At 39.8% G+C, this 20,082-nt stretch overlaps 1 protein-coding gene and 1 pseudogene across 1 annotated transcript in view; both read left to right on the top strand.

The window, feature by feature from the left end:
* The window catches only part of ALK (ALK receptor tyrosine kinase), a 941,973-nt gene that overhangs the window by 540,409 nt on the left and 381,482 nt on the right, over positions 1-20,082 (top strand). The window lies entirely within an intron of this gene.
* On the top strand, positions 9,401-9,542 carry LOC129345842 (U2 spliceosomal RNA; annotated as a pseudogene).

Genomic DNA, 20,082 nt, shown 5'->3' with positions numbered 1-20,082 from the left:
ATACCTATTTTTTCATGGTTTGTGTGACACCTTAACACCTAGCAAGTTTACCATTACTTAATCAAATGCAAAACTAGTTTTTCCCCAAGGTATATCATCCCCAAAAAGGAGGGGGCCATCTTACATTTGCTTACAAGTTATGGTTATGTCCAATAATAATTTTGTGTGAGTATACATTTTAAGGGGGTCATTTTACATTCAGGCTTGCCTTCCTTTCAAGTAAATACAGTGGTATGGCATGAGCTTTTGTAAATCAGAGGCCACTTTGCCATGTCACAATACATTTGTTAATCTTGATGGAGCTACAAGATGCTTGGTTGTTTAGTTGCCACAAACGAACACATTCCCTCTTAAATTTGTTTTTAATTATGTGTAGTCTAATGGTCTGTGGGATTAATATTTTTGTTTTTAGTAAACTTACAGTGACTTAGTTTCCACACACAAAAAATGAGGAAGATGGGTAAATTTGTGTATGTGCTTCCAAAAAATGTACACAAACACAAGCCATCTTTTTCTAGTGACAACTATCATCACTGTGGCTATTCTGTTGCTATTCTGCTCCTGTATTTGTTTTCTTAGACAGGGTTGGGATATTATTATAAATAAAATATTTTTAACTGTAAGCTGAGCTGTCTTGAGGTTTGGAAGGGAAACAGGTGCAATAAATGAATGGATCTCCCATGCTTAGTTTGACTTTGATCCATATTCAAAGCTCGCGCCAACTGAGTTTTTATTAGGAACACCAGCCAGCACTACCAAGGAACTGCAAGCATAAATGCATTTCCATTGCCTTCAACCAACACAAACGACCATGTAGACTTTATTTAGTAAATACTTGAGTTGCTCTTTTTCCTTCCATCTTTTTGTTTAATTAAAAGAGCTCTGCAGATACGTTAAGAGTGGTGCATGTTTCAGAGCTGTAGGTCACAGGATTAGCCTGGTTCTGTGTTGTTGAAAATTCAACAGTCTCAAAGCTGTACTCCATCAAGGCAGGTGTGCTATGGAATGATAGAGTTGATGGAGGGGAATAAAGACAAGCATGCTATTAATCTTCAAACTATTTCCAAAGGGCACAAATGTGTTCTAATTTTCATTAAGTTTGTTATCGATCTTTACATAATGGCTTTTTTCTTCCGTCAGTTTTAAATCTGCCCTGGCAGCAGTAACTATTGCTCAATGTGCACATTTGAATCTGAGGTTAATTGACATAGGGATTTTGTAAGTGAAAGGGGGTTTAGTTGTTCCACTTTGCTAAAGCAATTGTTTCTTGACACAGTCAGTTATTTGCATCCTGCAACTAAAACTTAATCTAGCAGACTGACAACATTAGTAGTGATGGACTAAACAGCAACCCTATCTCAGCTTGAAATGGGCTGAGTCTTTCAGAGCTTTCTCAAATAACTCTTTCAGAGAACTCAGTCTTCCTCCCCCCTCTCCAAATTCCCTGAAGGCTCAAAATTCTGAGCATAGAGGAGATCCCACCAACCTTCCTTAGCCTATCCTTCTTCTGGCCCCCTTTCCTTCCCCTCATGAGGTAAGTTTGGTAAAGATGGGAGGAAAGAAAATTTCAGCGTCCCTTCCCTTTTCCATGATTTCCCTACCTGTGGTTTCTTTGCTTATAATGACAATAGCTGTCCAGCATTTTTCTTCCCTTAATGACATTAATGTATTGCTTCTTCTTACGTGAGTTTTTCCCATCACCTACCCTTTATCTTCAGTCTCTCAGCTCCCTGCTTTCAGGCTGTGGTGCTTCTCCCTGCTTTTCACTCCAATGCCTGTTTTCCTTCTTCCTTCTGCCACTATGCCTTTTGGACTCCTCTTTTGGCACTTCTATCTCCTGTGCCTGCTGTCCACATAGATGCCAAGCCTTCAGTTCGTTCTCTCTACAGATCTGTCTTCTGTCTCCATTCTCACATTCTTTTTAAAAAATTCATTTGACAAATATACAGACAAACTTAATCTTTTATAAACAAATCATATGTTATAGAACTTACTTAAATTTACATTTTAATATTTCACTTTTATTTAAATGCCTTTATTCTGTCTTTCCCATCTATCTTCATATCTGTTGATATGCATTATTCAAGCCTTCTATTTTGCTGGGAATATTAATCTTGCTGCTATCACTATATACTTAAATAATTCACTGTGCATTTTTGTAACTGCTTGGTAAAATATTTAATAGCACGTTTTTTGGATCCATCACAAACTTAACTTTTAATATCTTTTGCATTTCCTCATGTATCTCTATCCAATGTTTTCTTGCTTTTTTGCATGTCCATCACATGTGATAAATTGTTGCATCTGTGCTTTGTCATTTCCATCATTTTTCATTATATTCTTTGCTTGCTTTTGCTATGTCTTTAGGGGTAATATATGATCTATAAAACATTTTATACCAGTTCTCCCTTAATATTTGACATTCAGTAAACTTAATTTCTTTAGTCCAAAGATTTTCTCACAGACTTATCTGTAAATTTTCTCCAAAATGTTGTATCCATTTTGTCATACAATTTTTACTTACTGTGTTTCAGTGTCATATTGTAATTACATTTTATAATTTTCCCCAATAGGTGTCTTAAATCTCCAGTGATTAATTTTTCAAAATTTGTTTTATTCCTTAGTTGCTTAGCTATTTATTCTTTCAATTTGATACCATTTGATAATATAATAAACATGGGATGTTTCTTCCTTCATCTTGGACTGTTTGCCAAGATTTTATTTTTCCTTGTTTATCCATCCTGTCTCCATTCTCTGCCAAATTTTGAAATTCCGTCTTATACGCTCTAAATAAGGCTATGCTTTTACCCTAGTTTACCTCATGGCCATTGTAGTTATCTGGCTCCAGATATTATGAGTGCCATTTGCAGCTGAAAACTGTTTTCTGCTTGAGCTCCATTCTGCATCTATAAATATAGGCCTTAGTTTGACACAGCACATGTTGCAGTAGAGTGGTGATTTCCTATTTCCTGGGCAATCCACTCAGCCCTTGTGGTTGTTTCATACAGAAGTTAAAACTGCAATGTAGGGTACCTATAAAGCCCTATGTGAACTGGGACCAGCATATCTGCAGGACTGCCTCTCCCTGTATGTGCTCCAGAGGACACTCTGATCAGGGAATAAACAACTACTGGTGGTCCCTGGCCCCAGGGAGGCCCGCCTGGCCTTGACCAGAGCCAGGGCCTTTTCGGTCCTGGCTCCAACCTTGTGGAACTCTCTGTCTAATGAGACCAGGGCCCGGCAGGACTTACTATCCTTCCGCCAGGCCTGTAAGACAGAGATGTTTCACCAGGCATATTGTTGAGGCTAGGCTAGGCCTCCACCAGCCTAAACAGAGGAGGAGAAGGGAAGATTGGACCCCTCCCACACAGAGACATCCACCATCCAATTTTTAAATGAAAGTTTAAGTGGGGGTTTGATAGCCTCCATTCAGCTGAGTGCTGCTATCTTGAATATTTTTAATTTTACATTGTACTGTTGCACTGTTGTTGTTTTTAAACAGTTTTGATGTAAAGGTTTGTAGGAATGTTTTTACTTAATGTAATCTGCCCTCAGCCTGCCTGTGCAAAGAGGGTGGAATAAAAGTTGAAAGTAACAAACAAACAAACAAATAACACTACACAGAAGCTATCTTTTAGTGACTACCACACCACATACAACAACCAATATGGCTTGAGAGACAGTGTAGTATAGTGGTTAGAGTGTCGAACTAAGATCTGGGAGACCCAGATTCAAATACCCACTTTGTCATGAAAACTTGCTGGGTAACTTGAGGGCAGTCACACACTCTCAGCCGTATCTACCTCACTGGATTGATCTGAGGATAAAATGGAGGAGAGGAGAATAACAACAACAACAACAAGAAGAAGATTCGATTTATATTACCGCCCTTCAGGTATATTAACACCCACTAAGAGTGGTTTACAAAGTATGTCATTATTATCCCCACAATAAACACTCTGTGAGGTGGATGGGGCTGAGAGAGCTCCGGGAAGCTGTGAGTCTGACCCAAGGTCACCCAGCGGGCTTCAAGTGGAGGAGTAGGGAATTAAACCCAGTTCTCCAGGTTAGAGTTCTCAAGGTTAATTTTAAAAAATTAAAAAATAGTATCTCTTATTCTGTGTCCCATTGATTTTAAATTTCACTTCTGATAGCATTCAATGAGAATAAAATGAAGTTTATTATTTGGTCCTTGAAAATAGCTCTTGACTTTTTAATTAAATGCCAGAGTCCATTATGCCTGACTATAGAATCCTTTTAATATCGGGCATATAATTTTGGCCTGCAAACTGCTGACCTGTATTAAGTACAGTAAATTCTCCATAGTAAATAACATCCATGCACTTACAGAGATACAATATCAAATACATTCATTTGGAGGCATTTATAGATCTGTGCCTGGTGGTTTTAATGTGCAATTTGGATAGTTCATCAATGAAACTGTCTGGAGATTTCACGCTCTAAGATTAAATTGTCTCTGCAGTATCCCTTGCAACAGCACAGGCTGCTTACAGCTCATCTGGCTCATGCTAAGTTAAGTCAGTAAGGTGGAAAATATGGCTTAAAGATGCTTTGAATGTTCAAGCTATAGCATCTTTAGGCTAAAAGGACCGAGAGGGGCATCTAGCTCCCCTACTGCCCTTGGAACATAAACTAAAGCCATAAAAAGTCTTGCTTCTATGAAATAACATAGGAAAAGCAATGACCTATTGTACCATTCTTGGTACCTTGCAAACTTAAATATCTGCAGTCTATCCCAATATGTGATTTCTATTTTTCCCTCCATTAGGAAACTCAGAGACTGAAACTCTGGCCGTTTTCACAAGCACCATAGGAGATTGCGCAAACTCACAGCATGAAGGATCATCCCCGCACGATCTCCAGGCACGATCCCCTTTAATGGCCCGATGATGTTAGAAAAAGTGCCATTAAATGGGATCATGCCGGGAACTTGTGCTAGGAAGGCGCTTTTATGCCGTGAGTTTTGTGCGATCTTCCGGGTGCATGGCCCTTTGAAAACGGCCTCTACTTTATGTCTCTTCTGCTCAGAATCTATAGTTTTCACAGTCAATTCATTCCCATCCTCATCTTTTTCTAATTGCCAACTCTCATAATATCTCATTCACCCCTCTAATTCCAAGCCCTGGTAGCCATCCTTCCATTTGATAACTTCATTCATACTTTCATATGGTTCAGCCCCTCTGTAGGAAAACAAAAGATGCTACAGTGCCTCTTTGATCCCCAAGTAAGTCCTGTCCCTTCCCCTCCTGCTTCTTTTCCCTCCCTTCCTCCCACATCTTCCTTGACTACTACAGAGGGCATTTGGCATTTTATTTTGAAACATCTGGCTGTTTTTATCTTACGCATATGAGTTATTTTGTTGATGGACCACTATAGTGTTTTTATGTGTTTAAAACTTGCTTTGTTAGCTACCTTGAGTCTAAGGAAATGATATAAATGTTTTTTAAAAATCTTCTGTTTAATATTCTGCACCTCGACTCAACCTTGCTTGCAAGCAGCCATTTCCAGTTGCCCGACCTTTATAACACAGATAGAGGGTGGCTCCAGAAGGTTTCATCCTCCATGCATGTCCTTATAAAGTGAGACCCTAGTGTCCACCAGAACTTTTTGTATTGATTTAATTATTAGGATTAGGTGGTAGGAGATCAGACCTTGAAGTAGTATTTTGGGGTGTCATGGGTGGGGAGGTGGTATTGGTTGTTTACCCTATGTGTATCGGTTCATCTGTAATCCAGGCAGTGCATGGGGCGGGAAGATATGGCACTGAGAGGAGCATTGGTATAGAAAGACATGTGGGGAAATGTGGTAGTGCTTGCTGCATGTCTAATCTCTGTCCCATCCCATGAAATAAGAATGGCAGGGATCTCTTATGTGGCTCTGCTATGACTTTGGTGATTCGTAATACCATGTCTGTGAAAAATAAAATCTCTATAATATCTGAACTGTTGTATGAGGGATAGGTAGACCTGGCTTGCTTGACTGAAACTGGGCTGGATGGATCTGATATTAGTTTGGCACAACTGATTCCAAACTGAACGATGAGTGTGGTGTAGCAATTCTTTTCCATGAGGCTTTTTGGTCAGTAGATACCTGGAGCAGAAGGAAGGGAGATTTGATTGTGTGTGTGTCTATATATATTGTTGGGTATTAGGGACAGGCTAAGACTACAGCTGGTTTACTGCCCACCAGGCTTACCAGCAGGGACCCTGACTGAGCTTATCAAGGTGACCTTAGATTTGGTGTTGAGGACCCCAAAGATTATTGTCCTTGAGGATTTCAACATCTATGCCAAGGCTGCCTTTGTCAGATTAAACTCAAAATTTGAGTAGTTTCAGTTATCTTAAGTCACGATGGGCCCGATACATGAAAAAGGACATATGCTGTACCTCAGTTTCGGTACTGATTAGGGAGCTGGAGGTGAGGCCTTGTTGTAGTCATGGTTGAGCTTGCTGCTTCCTCCTTGTAATGGACCCATTAGAATAATCTGCCCAAAGCGATTAATGGATCCTGCTGTTTTCCAGGAGGGTCTGGGGGGATTTTCCCTGGTAAGTGACTCCAAGAAGGCCCTTGAAGTGGCATGGAATAATGGGCTGGCTGGAGCCATAAGCAGGGTCACTACTTGGCATCCTCTTCCATGCTGTGGTAGGCCTCAGAGCTCCATGGTTTATCAGGGAGCTGGGGGATATGAAGTAGACTGGGAGATGTTTAGATCATACTTCTGTAACTTTTGGTTGGACTACATTAATGAGCTGTCTTTGATGATAATCTAGAAATTTCAGTCGATTCAGTGTATGTCAGCCCAATTATTGTCAGGGGTAGCCTGACAATATCTCACCTATAAAACAGCTACATTAGCTGCCAGTTTGTTTTCAAGCCCAATTCAATTCAAGCCCAATTTTGTTATGACCTTTAATGCCCAAGACCCATATTTCTAAAGAACTGTGTTCTCCCACATATGCCGGTGTGCCAGCTCTAATCCTTAGGCTGTCACCTACTGGCTTCTTCCTCACTAAGGTAGCCCAGCTGGCATCAACCAAAGCACATGCCTCCCTCCACTGCAGCTGCTGTAGAACAGGTTACCTGATGGGAAGAGGGAGGTGCGTTCATTGGAAATTTTTATGAGGTGCTGCAAAGCCAATTTATTTCTGACGGCATTTAATGGGAGTAAATTGCCAGCACCTTTTGAGAGGACAGGAGTAACTTACGGTTTTAAGCTGCCTTGAGCCGTGAGGAGAGGTAGGATATAAATATTTGAGAGAATGAATTGAATATTTATCACCATTGTCATATTTTGACCTTCTCACATTTATCCAGAACTCTGCTGTCAAAATCATTCACTTTTCTCCTTCCACATGAGGTGCCTCTTGTTAATCCCTGCACTGGCATCTTCTTTACTTCCAGATCTAGAACAAACACTTTGTCCTTCAAAATATTCAAGGCAAATGTCACTCCAACCATTCATTATTTTCCATTTTCACATGACATACTAGTTTGTTTAGAGGTGTTACCATATGCATTTGTCATGTTGAGTTAGTAGCTGACCACCTCTGGAATCCATCTCAAGAATTCTGAGATGATTTTACATGATATTTTTAGCCTGTGGCAATATTGATTATGATCAAATGGAGTGAAGTTTTTAGAGTCTTCCACTACACTTTCTGATTTCAAATCATCAAGGCAATGGAGACTGTCTAGCCTTCCTTGTCTAAAGGTTTCCTTCTAAATTACTGCCACCTACAACTTCCTTTTAAAATTCAGCAATGATTTATGTCAGGGATCCCCAATGTTGTGCCCATGGATACCACAGCTCTCACTAACACCTCCTCTGGCACCACCAAGTGTTTTTAGAAAGTGGGCAGGGCCAGGTGGGGTTTCTGCCCAGGAGGGCATCTGATTGGCCATTGGACATCTCATTGTCTGTGTAGATTTTTAAAAATATGTATTGGCAGTAGCTGCCACCACACCACAAGGATCTTCACTGCATGACTGAAAGTGAGATGCGTGTATACAATAAAATATTTTAAACAATATGTTCATTTTAAAAAGTATCCTGTTAAACAGATCTGCTGCCTGAAATGTTGAAGAGCTCCTATTTGAGTTATGCATGATCTCACTCCTTGACATTTTGTGATTGGCTGAGGATCACCCTGGCCCGAGAATAACAAAGGCAACAGGCCCTGCCAGCAAAGGCCCCACCAGCCCTGCCACTCAGCGGATGCCCATTTACTCAAGCCAAACTGGGACCCGATCTGTGTCCTCCTCGCTTGATGGGCCGCCCAAAAGACCATACTGTGCCCGCAGATCAAAATTCTTTGCTTCTCTTGGCGAGACAAAGCACCTACAGAAAAAACCAATTAGTAACACACTTAAAAATGCAGCAAAGGTCTAACATATGAACGGTAAGCTGAGGACTTCCACCTGCCAACACGTTGAATTGTCTGGACCAGGTAGCCCATAGCAGCGGCTATCAATGCTGCCCCAATCTGAAAGGAATGGGTGCCGAATTTAATGCCTGCTAAGACCCTTGAAGTCACCACCCAAAACTGATAACGGGTCAAAGGTCGACTGTCCTCATGTCTAAAAAGCATACCTTGTTAATCCCCGCAAAGCCTCAGGTACTGGCGTAAGGCCTGCACCAGACATAACTCCAATTCCGAACAAGGCCCCAAAGTCAGGCTGCTGAGTAGGGGTTTGCACCTGAAGTGGGAAAACAATTAGGAATAACCTGAATTCCAAAGTGGGAGTCTTATCTTCAAGAGAAATAGACTGCTTATCCCAGGATTGCTATAACTGGAATATTGATTTGATCAAATCTTCAAGTTGGTTCTGTCTAATGGGGCTTACCAGAAACAGTTGTCAGTCAGAGTTTGTTTGTTTAAAGCATTTATAGGATGCTTTCCCACCCAAATAGGGTCCCCAAGTCAGTGGACATCTGATATTAAAACATTTAAAACATTAAATAGCATTTAAAATGTATATATATATAAATACAATAAGAACATATCAACATACAAACGGACACAGAACCAGAGAGGAGAGCCAATAAGTTTACTGGGAGTATACCAAATGAAATAAAAGAAGTCTTTACCTGCTGTTGGTCTGCTGGAAGGCAACGACAAATGGAAACAGGTGAATATTCCTGGGGAAGGCATTCCAAGGTTCCAGTAACACAACTGAGAAGGACTTTTCCCAGGTTGCTACCTGTCTAGCATCAGGTGGTGTGGAATCTGAAGCAAGGCCTTCAAAGATGACCGGTGTGGACAAGTAGGGTCATATGGAAGAAGGTAGTCATTAAGGTATGGTGGTTCCAAGTCATAAAGTTTAAAGTTTAGAGTTGGAGGTGGCTGTAAAATCTAAAGGGATTTGGTTAAATAGTATATAAGCTTCTTGGCCTTTTGGCTAAGATCAAGTGTAGTGTGTAGAATATAAGCCCATCTGTAACAGTATTTATCCAAAAAAGAAAGCATTTACCTCTGCTGGATGCTATGAAGCTACATTGTTACTGTATCATTCAACCAACAACAGTTTTAAACACCAGAGTTAAACACTACTGAGAAATAATTTTTAAAAATCTTTTTCTTCTTTTGTACACCTGCCTCCTGTCCCCCTGTCAAAGTTACAGATATCACATCACTCCTCAGAGCATACACTCATGCCATAGCTTTGGTATAAAGAAGTGACATTATATTAAAAGGGAGGAATTTTCTGGGGCTTTCACAGCATGTTGGGCCATCGCACTCTTGTTGTGATGTCATTACATGACTGATGCCATCTCTGCTAGCAGTAGCCAATAATATAGATGGTAACAGAGAAACCAAAAAGGGCCCTGGTGGTATAAATACCAGAAATTGAACCCTATTATAATTTAATTTTTATGAAGTTTCTAGTTATTAAAGTGCCAAATGCCAATCATGTGCAATAATAGTAAGCATTCATAAAGTTCATAAATATGCCACTAAATATTCAAAGATACAAAACATTCAATGAGTATAAATACATGAAAACATGTCCAAACACAGTCCAATTAGTGAACAGTTCATGAAATATACTGTTTTGCTTCGGTTTAAAGAATGTTGTTCATTGTAGCTCAATCATGAAATGGACCTTCCGGGATCCAGTTTAGCAGAAGAGCACCGAGGCTGAACGTTACATTCAGTATACAGCCAACAGGTAAATTGACAGCATCATTCTCAATTCTCGTTTTGTATTTCCACTTCCTCATAGGCTTATTTTAACTGAAAAATATTATCAAATATGCAGTATCATGTACTCAATCCTTTTGAATATCCCTTATATACACAAGGAAAAAATATCCATCATATACACATGGAAAAAAATACTTACAGGTCCCACATAATACAGTAGCATATCACCAAGTCGGTAAAGGTAGACAAAACAATGCCATAAAAAATCCTCTAACTGGATTCCAATTTAAACACTCCTCTCATTTAAAGGTGCTGCAGTCCTAACTGTTCTTAATTTAAAGGAAGCAAGAAAAATCTATTTTATTATCCAGACCATTAGAAAACAAACTGTTCAGCCTATAGATCCAATTTGACTCCAAAAGTCTCCGTGTACTTTCATCCTGACCGCTTGTTTCTACTGCACATAATACTGATACCTTAAAGTCCCTATTAGAATGGTGACTCTGCAAAAAAATGCTCTACTAAGGGTGCTTCTATTATTTTGTTTTTAATACGAGAGATATGCTCTTGTATTCTAAACTTGAGGGGATGTGCAGTACTACCCACATAAAATAGAGAACAACTACACTGAATGATGTAGACTACATTGGGTGTCCTACAGGTCAAAAAACCCCTAGAGTATAGAGGTTTCCCTGTAGCTGGATTCCTTATTTCAGACAGTTTTACCATAAATTGACAGATATTATAATCCCCACACGGAAAATGACCTGTGGGTGATTCTCGGATCACAGCCATAGCTTTAAATTCCAACGACACAAGCAGGTCCTTTAAATTTCTAGTCCTCCGAAAGCCAATGGAGGGTGCATTTTCACATCCTTTAATAGAATCTATTAGATTCCAATGTTTTTGTATTATCCTGTTGATCTCAGGGGCTAAAGAAGTAAAATTCAATCCCCATTTAATCCTATTATCAACAACGTGCTGATTAGGGGTAAGAAGATTGCGGTGTGAAATGAGTGCCACTCAGTTATTCGCTGTCTCTATCACTGTTTGTGGGTAACCTCTTTGAGCAAAAGCCTTGCTAATAGCCTGCTACCTTGTCGGTAATCTGACTCCCTAGTGGAATTACGTTTAATTCTAAGATATTGACCAACCGGAATATTTCTCCTCAATTGGCTGGAATGAAAGGAAGAAAAATGCAAATAAGAACTTCGGTCAGTAATTTTTTTAAAAGGGCAGACACCCAAAGAATGCCCAGTTAATTTATATATAGTAACCTCAAGAACACTTACACATTGTTCATTACGCTGCCAGGTAAACTTTATGTTTTCATTTATATTATTCAACCAAGAGGTCAAGGGCTCAGCTTGTTCCCTATTCTTCAGTATAAATATGACATCATCAATGTACTTTTTACAGAATATAATTTCACTAAGAAAAGGATTATTATCCAAATTAAGAATAATGTCATCCTCCAACTGGGACATGAACAGATTCGCAATACTCGGGGCGGCAGAACCACACCTTTCATTTGGTAATAACATTGGTTATCAAATTTAAAATGCGTTCCAAAATTATATCCAATAGGCTCAAGAGGAACGGGGTGGAAGGATACTGCGTATGTCTTTTATAAAGAGCTGATTCCACAACTTCTCTAGCCCTATCGTGGGGGATGGAGGTATAGAGAGAATTAACATCTAAAGTCATCAGAAATGCTGTGCTAGGAACTACAAGGGACTCAACCATACTAATAAGTGTTATTATATCTTTACGATAAGACTGAGTACGTTGTACTAATGGTTGTAAGTGATGATCCAAAAATATTGCCAATGGTTCTAAAACTCAGTTGGTACCTGAGACAATGGGTCTCCCGGGTGGCGGGAGTCCCCCCTTGTGGATCTTTGGCAAAGTACAGAAAACCGGAGTGTGTGGTGATTTATTTATGAGAGCCCGATGAGTCTTTAGATCTATTTCATTGGCCACTAAAGCTTCATCCAGATCCACTTTAATGATGTTCTGTATTCGTGCCAAGGAGTTAATGGGAATGAGTTTGTAATCAGTCTGGATTCTCAACTGTCTCTCAATCTCCTGTGTATAGTGTTCCACATTTTGGATCACTATGCCACCCCCTTTTTCCGCCTGTTTGATGACAATATTACAGTCACTTCTTAAAGAGTTAATAGCCTCCCATTCAAATTTACTCAAGTTGTACCAAACCCATTTAGGTGTGGATTCTAATTTCTCTATATCTTTAAGTACCATACGCTCAAAAGACTCTGTCAGTGGATCTGCAACCTGAGGGGTAAAGGTAGATCTATATCTAATACCTCTAAATGATGATTCCCTTGTCTGGTCTCCAATTTTTTTTTTAAGTTTTATTAGTCTGGTAAGTTTAAACATGTCTAGTCCTAAAGGCATTGTAACCTGGAGTGGGTACAAAGCCTAGCCCCTTATTCAAGACTGTTCTCTCAACAGGCATGACAGTTCCGGATGACAAACTAAACACTAGATCTTCGGCTTGCCTCATCTGGGGGGATGTGACTGATATTTTCCTAAAAAACAACCCCTGGAGTAGGATGGTACAGTTCTATTACGTAAGGATCTAATATTGGAACTCTCATTGCCTGAAGTGTCCATCTCAGATGGTTCAGTAGTTTCAAACTCCGAAGTAGCGTCCACAGAACGCGCCCATGAAATTTTCTTGTGGGGCTTAGCATTTGGATCGTCTTTCCACAAGTAAATCTTTCCACTGGTATAGTCTCTCTGGTTCCTATTAAATTTCTTAACTTTCAGTTCCCTTAATTTATCTTTACCTTCTTTAATACAACAATCAAGATCTTCCTTTTTAGACTCAAACTCAACTGTGATTTCTGTACTCTTAAGTTGATCTTCTACCCTAGTTATCTCAGTCTGCAATCTATCCACTTCCGCATTAGCTGTCTTAATTAACAGAAGCATCAAGTCAAAGGAACATCTATTCAAAATAGCTGCCCAGCGGGTCTTAAATTCCTCGTCTTCCAAAAACATGCCAGGAGGCTTGTGGATACACAAGCCCCTGGGAATAAATTTGTGTAACAAATAATCAGTACTCATTGAATGTTTTGTATCTTTGAATATTTAGTGGCATATTTATGAACTTTATGAATGGTTACTATTATTGCACATGATTGGCACTTGACACTTTAATAACTAGAAACTTCATAAAAATTAAATTATAATAGGGTTCAATTTCTGGGGGCCTTTTTGGTTTCTCTGTTACAGTCTATTTCCGGTGGTGCCCATATTGGTTAGTGAATAATATAGATGTGGGCAAAGGAAATGTTGTCACAAACCTGGGTATTGCCTAAATGTTAAGGGAAGAAGGAAGAAAACTCAACAAGAAATGCCATTTTCAGCAGCAATCCAATATAGTACATGATGTGTGGTTCTAGCCTGAAGCTCTACTAAATTTCAAAGAGTTTTTCAGACCAAAACTTTTCAGCTAAATATACGCATGACTCATCTATGCATACTTGTCTGCTGACTAAGCTGAACACCCCCCCCCCCTTAGAAATAATACTTACTTAAATCAACATTATATTAACAATCGGCAAAGAACTGCACTTTTAAAGCCTTCAACTTTTTGTTTTAGTTGTTTTATAAAGCATAGTAACAGGGAGGAAAGTTTTAATTTTTAAATTTCCTGTAAATTAAATGATTCAAAATTAGTTTCCATTTGCAACTGCCCAAAATATGGTTTATAAAATATAAAATATTATTTAAACTAAGAAAGAACATTTTATGGTATTTTAAGTTTTGTTACATTGATATGGAAGCATTAATAGTTGCTCTACATGAAACCTCAGTCCATTTTAGCTCCCAATGACTGATTTATGCTCAACAACCACTATTCAACAAGGTCTACTGTTTTACTGTGAATACATATTTTCATTGGCAGTACTATTATATTTACAAAAAATATGTTTGAAAATCTTACAGTACTCACAATGCTTTCTTTCTTTCAGTTGAATACCTTTTGCAATGATTTGTTCATATACATAAGCAGTAATTTGAGTGGTTTTTCACTTGCAGAATTGACAACATACAGAGTGGCCAATAGTTGTGTAGCTGCAGTTTGTGTTTGCTCACAATTTCCTGGATTATTTATTTGTCTATTAAAATATTTATTCCCTGCCTTTCCTCTTGGTTCAGCTGGGGTTGCATGTGCCCGAGTTCATCACCAGCAGCCCATATATCACTGCTGGCAATCAGAAGGCAGAGGGGCAAACCACTGAGTGTTTGCCCACCACTGGCACCTTGCAAGCCGAACTCTACATCATACATTAAAAATGTTCTTAGGAAAGCAAAGATATACAAGGCTACTACAAGAACTACTGCATATCTGAGAGCACAAGGAGGAACAATGGAAAACACTGGATTTATAACGGGGCAGGTTTCATCATTAATATCTTTCATACTCAACATGGCCCCATCTATGGATACTTACAGCTGGAGATCAGGGCCGTGGACAGACAAAATAGATCTTTCTAAAAATCTGAGGAAAAACTGATATTTGCAACAACAAAAAAATCTGAAATCTAAAAAAAGGGGGGAAGGGGTTTAAAACTTCACAATAAGGGAGGGAAGGAGTGAAAGTTGAAAATGGGTGTGGATATAATTAGGTTGGCTGTGGGATAAGGAGAAAAGGATGTGGAGAAATGGGAGAGGCTAATGGAGCTTTCAGGGAAGGAAAAAAAGAAATAAGGGGAGGAAAAACTGAGATGTCTCCCAGAAGTCCCTGCAGATCCCCCCCTTGTTATATCTAATTCTAAAATAGGCCATAGAGTATGGATTGATAAATCTACACAATGGGGTCAGGAACAGAAAGCGTTGGTGGTGGCTCTATGAGCCTGGGGGATGCCACAGGCTTAAAGAAAAAGTATGAAAGTAAATGAAATGTAAAATATGCAATGCTTAAAAATGTAATTACAAAATGTATTGGGGGATTCAAAGAACTCAAAAATGGTAGTTTCCTCAAGAAAAGTATGAGATCCTGCAGGACTACATTGTGAGATCTTGTTAAGTTCTTTTGAGGATTGCAAGGAAACTCTTCAACTAACGTTGCCAAAGCTTCCAAGCCTCATTTAGTTTCAGCATGGGAGAGGTGGGGGAGAGACAGGCTGAAAGATGTAAACTATAGGAGGAAGGGAAGGTAAAGCTGGAGGCAGGAGGAGCAAAAGTAAAAATGTGAAGATGAGGAGCAGAATTTGAAAACAGCAGTGGGGGGGGGGGAAGAGAAAGAATGGACCAAGGGGAGAAACAGAACCAGGTAGGTGAGTGACAGAAAAGGAAAGGAGGGCTGTCAGGGATGGGAAAGCTGAAGATGGGGGGGGGGACAGGCTGCAAACACTGCTGATGAAAGGAAAGAGGAAAAACAGGGAGAGAGGAAATGAGATCCCCCCCAAGTGTTCTCATGGGTTCTTCAACTATATATCTGTAATTTCTAACTATCTTTCTCCAGTTTTACTTTTTGTTTGAACAAGGTAATAAATAACATTCCATGGACAGAAGTCTTTTGCCTGCAGAAATATTAGTCTGGATCCAAGCCCATATCTGTCCTAGTGTGGAAATGAAGACACAACCAAGTTTGGGAAGGTGCAGGTTTCCTGAAACTTAGAAAGTATTGCAGGATATGTGACTAGGTATTGCCAGATCATGACTCTAACAGGTTTTAGAACTGATTTAGCAAAGGTTGGGCTGGTTGGAATGTTTGGAGAGCACGTACTTCTTGTAGCTGTTTACTGTGCCTAGAGCAGGAATACGCAGGGAAGCTCTCCAGTAGACACAAGTCCACAGTTTGAGGTTGTTGTTGATTTTGGCTGTCTGAAAATACATAAGGTAGCCTCACATTTTCCAGATAAATTGTGGTGAATGCAAAAGAGCAGGAGTCACAATCGAAGTTCATTTTGCAGTTCTGCCATTGATTTTACTGAAGTGACCTTGAGCTGCTCAATAATTTCATTGTACCTACAATGTCCCCACCTGGGAAATGGGGATAATAACTCTTTCCTCAAGGGACACAGCAAGTACTCATTAAGGCTGATGAAGCACCCTGCAAGCTACAAGGCTAGACTGGACTCCAAAATTGTTTGAGTTTGTCATAATATTTTAGAAATGGTAATGTACAGAGAAGGAGAACAATCTGAGCTGAACATTTTAACCAACTTTAACTTTTCCCGTCTTTCATGCTCAAGGGAGTCAATTGTTTGAGGCAGGAAAATATGCAAGCTGCCTTCTAATTAAAGCTGGGTCTGATACAAAGGCTTCCAAGTGCTGTAATTTCTGGGTACCGTATGAGTTTAATTATCCCAAAGGCAAAGCTGATATGTTTCCAGTGTAAGGGCTATATGCTTTACTGAACGCAACCACCCTGTAACAAGGCTAAGAACTGCAGTGATTTTAATTGCCCCTTAGAGATTGTGGTCTTAACTTCAAACATCTTGACTATCATTTATAAACAAGACCAAGCCAAAGTATATAAATTAGGGATTGGCTTAAGTTGAGCCTCCAAAGTGATATGTGACAGAGTTGTTGTCATTACAGGAAGAATTTGTATTTCAGCATCTGAGGATGCCTCCAAATAAAGCCAAGGTGCTAAAAGAACAATAGCAAGATATTTTATAATTTTAGTTAAGAAAACAGGTAAGAGACATAAGGCAGACCAAGCATTGTTTTCGGTAAGTGAAGGCCCATTAGTGAGAAAGATTTGGTCATGCTGAGATAGTACAGATGAGTGTGGAAAAATAGCAAGGAGGGGAAGAATTTGTATCGAAGAATATACATTAAATAGGTACCTGAAATAGCTCCTTCACTAGGAGTACATGAAATAGCTACTTCATAGCAAAGATCTTTTATAAATACATTACATCTGGGGTGGTGCTTGATGACTGAAGAATGGCTAATGGATTTATATTAAAGGAGGAGATAAAAAGTACAGCTGGCCTGCTTCTTTTAGTTCTTCCTACCTAAGACCTTAAAACAACCAAGAAAGGAGAGCAAAAGAGAGATTAAAGATTGCAAGATAATCCAAAATGGGATATAAAGCAGCATAAATTCATGCAATGGAGAACATATTCAGAAATACCCCCCCACACACCATTAAGACAAACATTTTGATTTCTCCTAGCACTTGGGAGAAATCACAAGTCCAACGCTTGCCATAGGGAAAGACTGCCCACCAAGTAACCCCACCCCCTCATCATCAATGTCATTGTTCAAAAACAATACCATCAGCAGGAACTAAAGGACATACAGAAATGATGAGAAAAATATGCACAAAAAATATTTCTATCTACAAGCATGGGCAATATGAATTATTTCCAGGAGTTTCTAGGAAGAATTTTCATTCTTATATGGAATGAGGTAGACACTAAATATAAGCTAAAGTGGTCTACCTCCCCTCCCCAAGAATATTTTGTTAACTTATATTTTCTGATTCCAATTTATGTTATGGTAGGCCCTAAGAAGGGAGGAAGGCAGTAAAGGCCCTAAAATGTTAGTTAGATTATCCAGTGAGCGACAAGCCTACTGTCCTGCCACAAGTGGAATGTGATTGTGCCCCATGTAGGAGGAGGATCAAAGGTGTGAAAGTGCTTCAGGCCATTTGGTTCTCCTCTACAGAATCTGTGTTACTGCCATGATCATGGGAGACCAAGTCCAGTGTGTGGAGCCAGCCAAGGCAGACCAGAGGGAGAACTTCTTCCCATTGGTCTGTCCCAGATATATAAAAGGAAGATGACTGGAAGCAGGTAAAACACCCAGCACTTCACCTTGGCTACCCAACCTCCCACCTAGTGTTTAATGTTGTCTTTGGCAATTGCTTATCCCCTTTGCTATAGCAGTTGGATGCCTGCTGGTTAACAGAGCTAGGAAAGAGTTTTACCCACAGTTGATATTGGCTGGGGAAGAGTGGGATTTTTGTCTTCCTCATAGCAAAAAAAAATTCTGGCTGTCCAGATAAACTTTACATATTTACTGTTGCATCTGGCTAGGAGTACATTTGAGATCTGAACTGTCAGAGGAGGGCAAGGAGAGCCCTCCAAGCCAGAAGGCGCAGTGCCAGACTAGCAGCACAGCAGTGGCCTAGCGTGAAGAGTGATGATGAGTGCTTGCAGGAGCAGGACTGAGACAACTGGCAGGTGCATGATGCGTGAGGCTTAAAAGTAGCAGAGAAGGGAGTGGCTATGTAGAAGCAAAGTGTCTACTTACTACTGACCTTGCTTCTTGTGGTCAGAACTGATTCCTTGTCTCTGATCTTGACCTGTTATTGTGGACAAGATTCTGGAACCCCCTTTGGACTCAAAACTGAGTGTTGTCTAACTTGTGCCTGAACCTTGGAACTGTGATTTGTCCTGCTCTGACAGCTTGAGAACTTTCCCCTGCCTGCTGCTTGTGTGAGTCTGTAATTGGGACAGATAGACAAAAGAGGTTGCAAGACCTTGATTGGTGTACCAGGGTGTGACAATAGGAGCTGGGAAGGCTTTGATTAAATGTTCCCAGTGCCAGACAATGAAGCTACAGTTTTAATTAAGTATCTCTGGGGTGGGACAATGAACTTAAAGTTTAGATTAGATTTTCCTAGGAAGAGAACTTATTGGAGATGACTGATGGCCCTGAATTGTTGGAAAAGGTTTGTTTCGATCAATCTCAAATGGAGAAGGGAGATGTCTGAAGATTTGTTAAGGAAAATCCCTCAAGCACCTTTCTTGTCAGGAATACTGCACGTCCCAAGGCAGGGAGGGCAGGAACCAATCACACCTAATCACTCTGCATTCCATTGGCATTCTGTGTGCATTCCAAGACGGCAAGTTTTTGCCCAGCTGGGTGGCTTGCTACTGTGGCTTAAAGCACATTAGAGAGAGGGCTTATGAGTCTCATAATCATAGTGCATATAATATCACAAAGAGCTATGCAAATTGGTTACACTGCCACGTTTGCTTTAAACGACTTCTCTCCCTTTAGTTATCCCCCCCAAAGCTGGTAATGGTTTCACTCTCAACTGCTGGGCTGTCAGCCCCATCTGCCATTCCCTACCAATGCCACACCAAGAAGGAAGGATTCTATAATCAATCAAGTTGTGGTCTGATTTCGCCACTTAAATGTGTATGGTTGCCCCACTGCTTTCTTCATATAGAAAATGGACACAGTTGGGCACCAGGATTACCATTACAAGTCTACCCTCTTTAGAGACAGCAGAAGCATTGCTTAGTTTCTCCTCTCCGTGGGTATCCTCTTTGTTTTCTCTGTGCCTGGCAAGTAGAAATGTGATAAATCCTAGCTTTTTCACACTCATTTTTATAGCCATACAGAACTGGTTTTGCTTACTAGTAGAGAAACACTGTGAATTTCCATTACCAAATAGCTATACTGTGGGTCAGTATAGGGCTAGAGCATTAGGGTGGTTGATCTGTTGTGTATGTATAGCACATAGCACAAAAGGCCTCTTGCTGCTGGGTCTTGTTTTTGTGTGTGTAAGTGTGTAATTCAAATAACAATATTTAATTGTTCTTGTTCTTAGTTAGAGAAAACAAAGCCTTGAGTAGTTGCACTGCTAATTTGAAAACATGAAAATTACAACCATTATGAAGTATGCCCAGAGAGCTTTCATACATTTAGAAATACTTACTATCCATCATCTTGGGATCATGGTGTGCTTGAAAAATACCTTCCAAAGAGAAAAGCTGTGCTTTCCAGGCACAATTTCAGTTATTTGAGCCTTACAGCAAGAGCCCTCTGATAGACTGGCTCTGTCAGTCTCAATAATCTCCCCAAAGATTTTATGAAAGGCATCTTTTTCTTGCTAGTGAAAATGGTATTACTGGCTATGTGTTCCCATGAAGGCTTTTGAACTGAATTATCTAAAACAAGCCAGTTTGGT

This window comes from Eublepharis macularius, chromosome 1 (assembly GCF_028583425.1).
Source record: "Eublepharis macularius isolate TG4126 chromosome 1, MPM_Emac_v1.0, whole genome shotgun sequence".
Lineage (NCBI taxonomy): Eukaryota > Metazoa > Chordata > Lepidosauria > Squamata > Eublepharidae > Eublepharis > Eublepharis macularius.
This window is presented reverse-complemented; position numbering and strand designations above follow the sequence as displayed.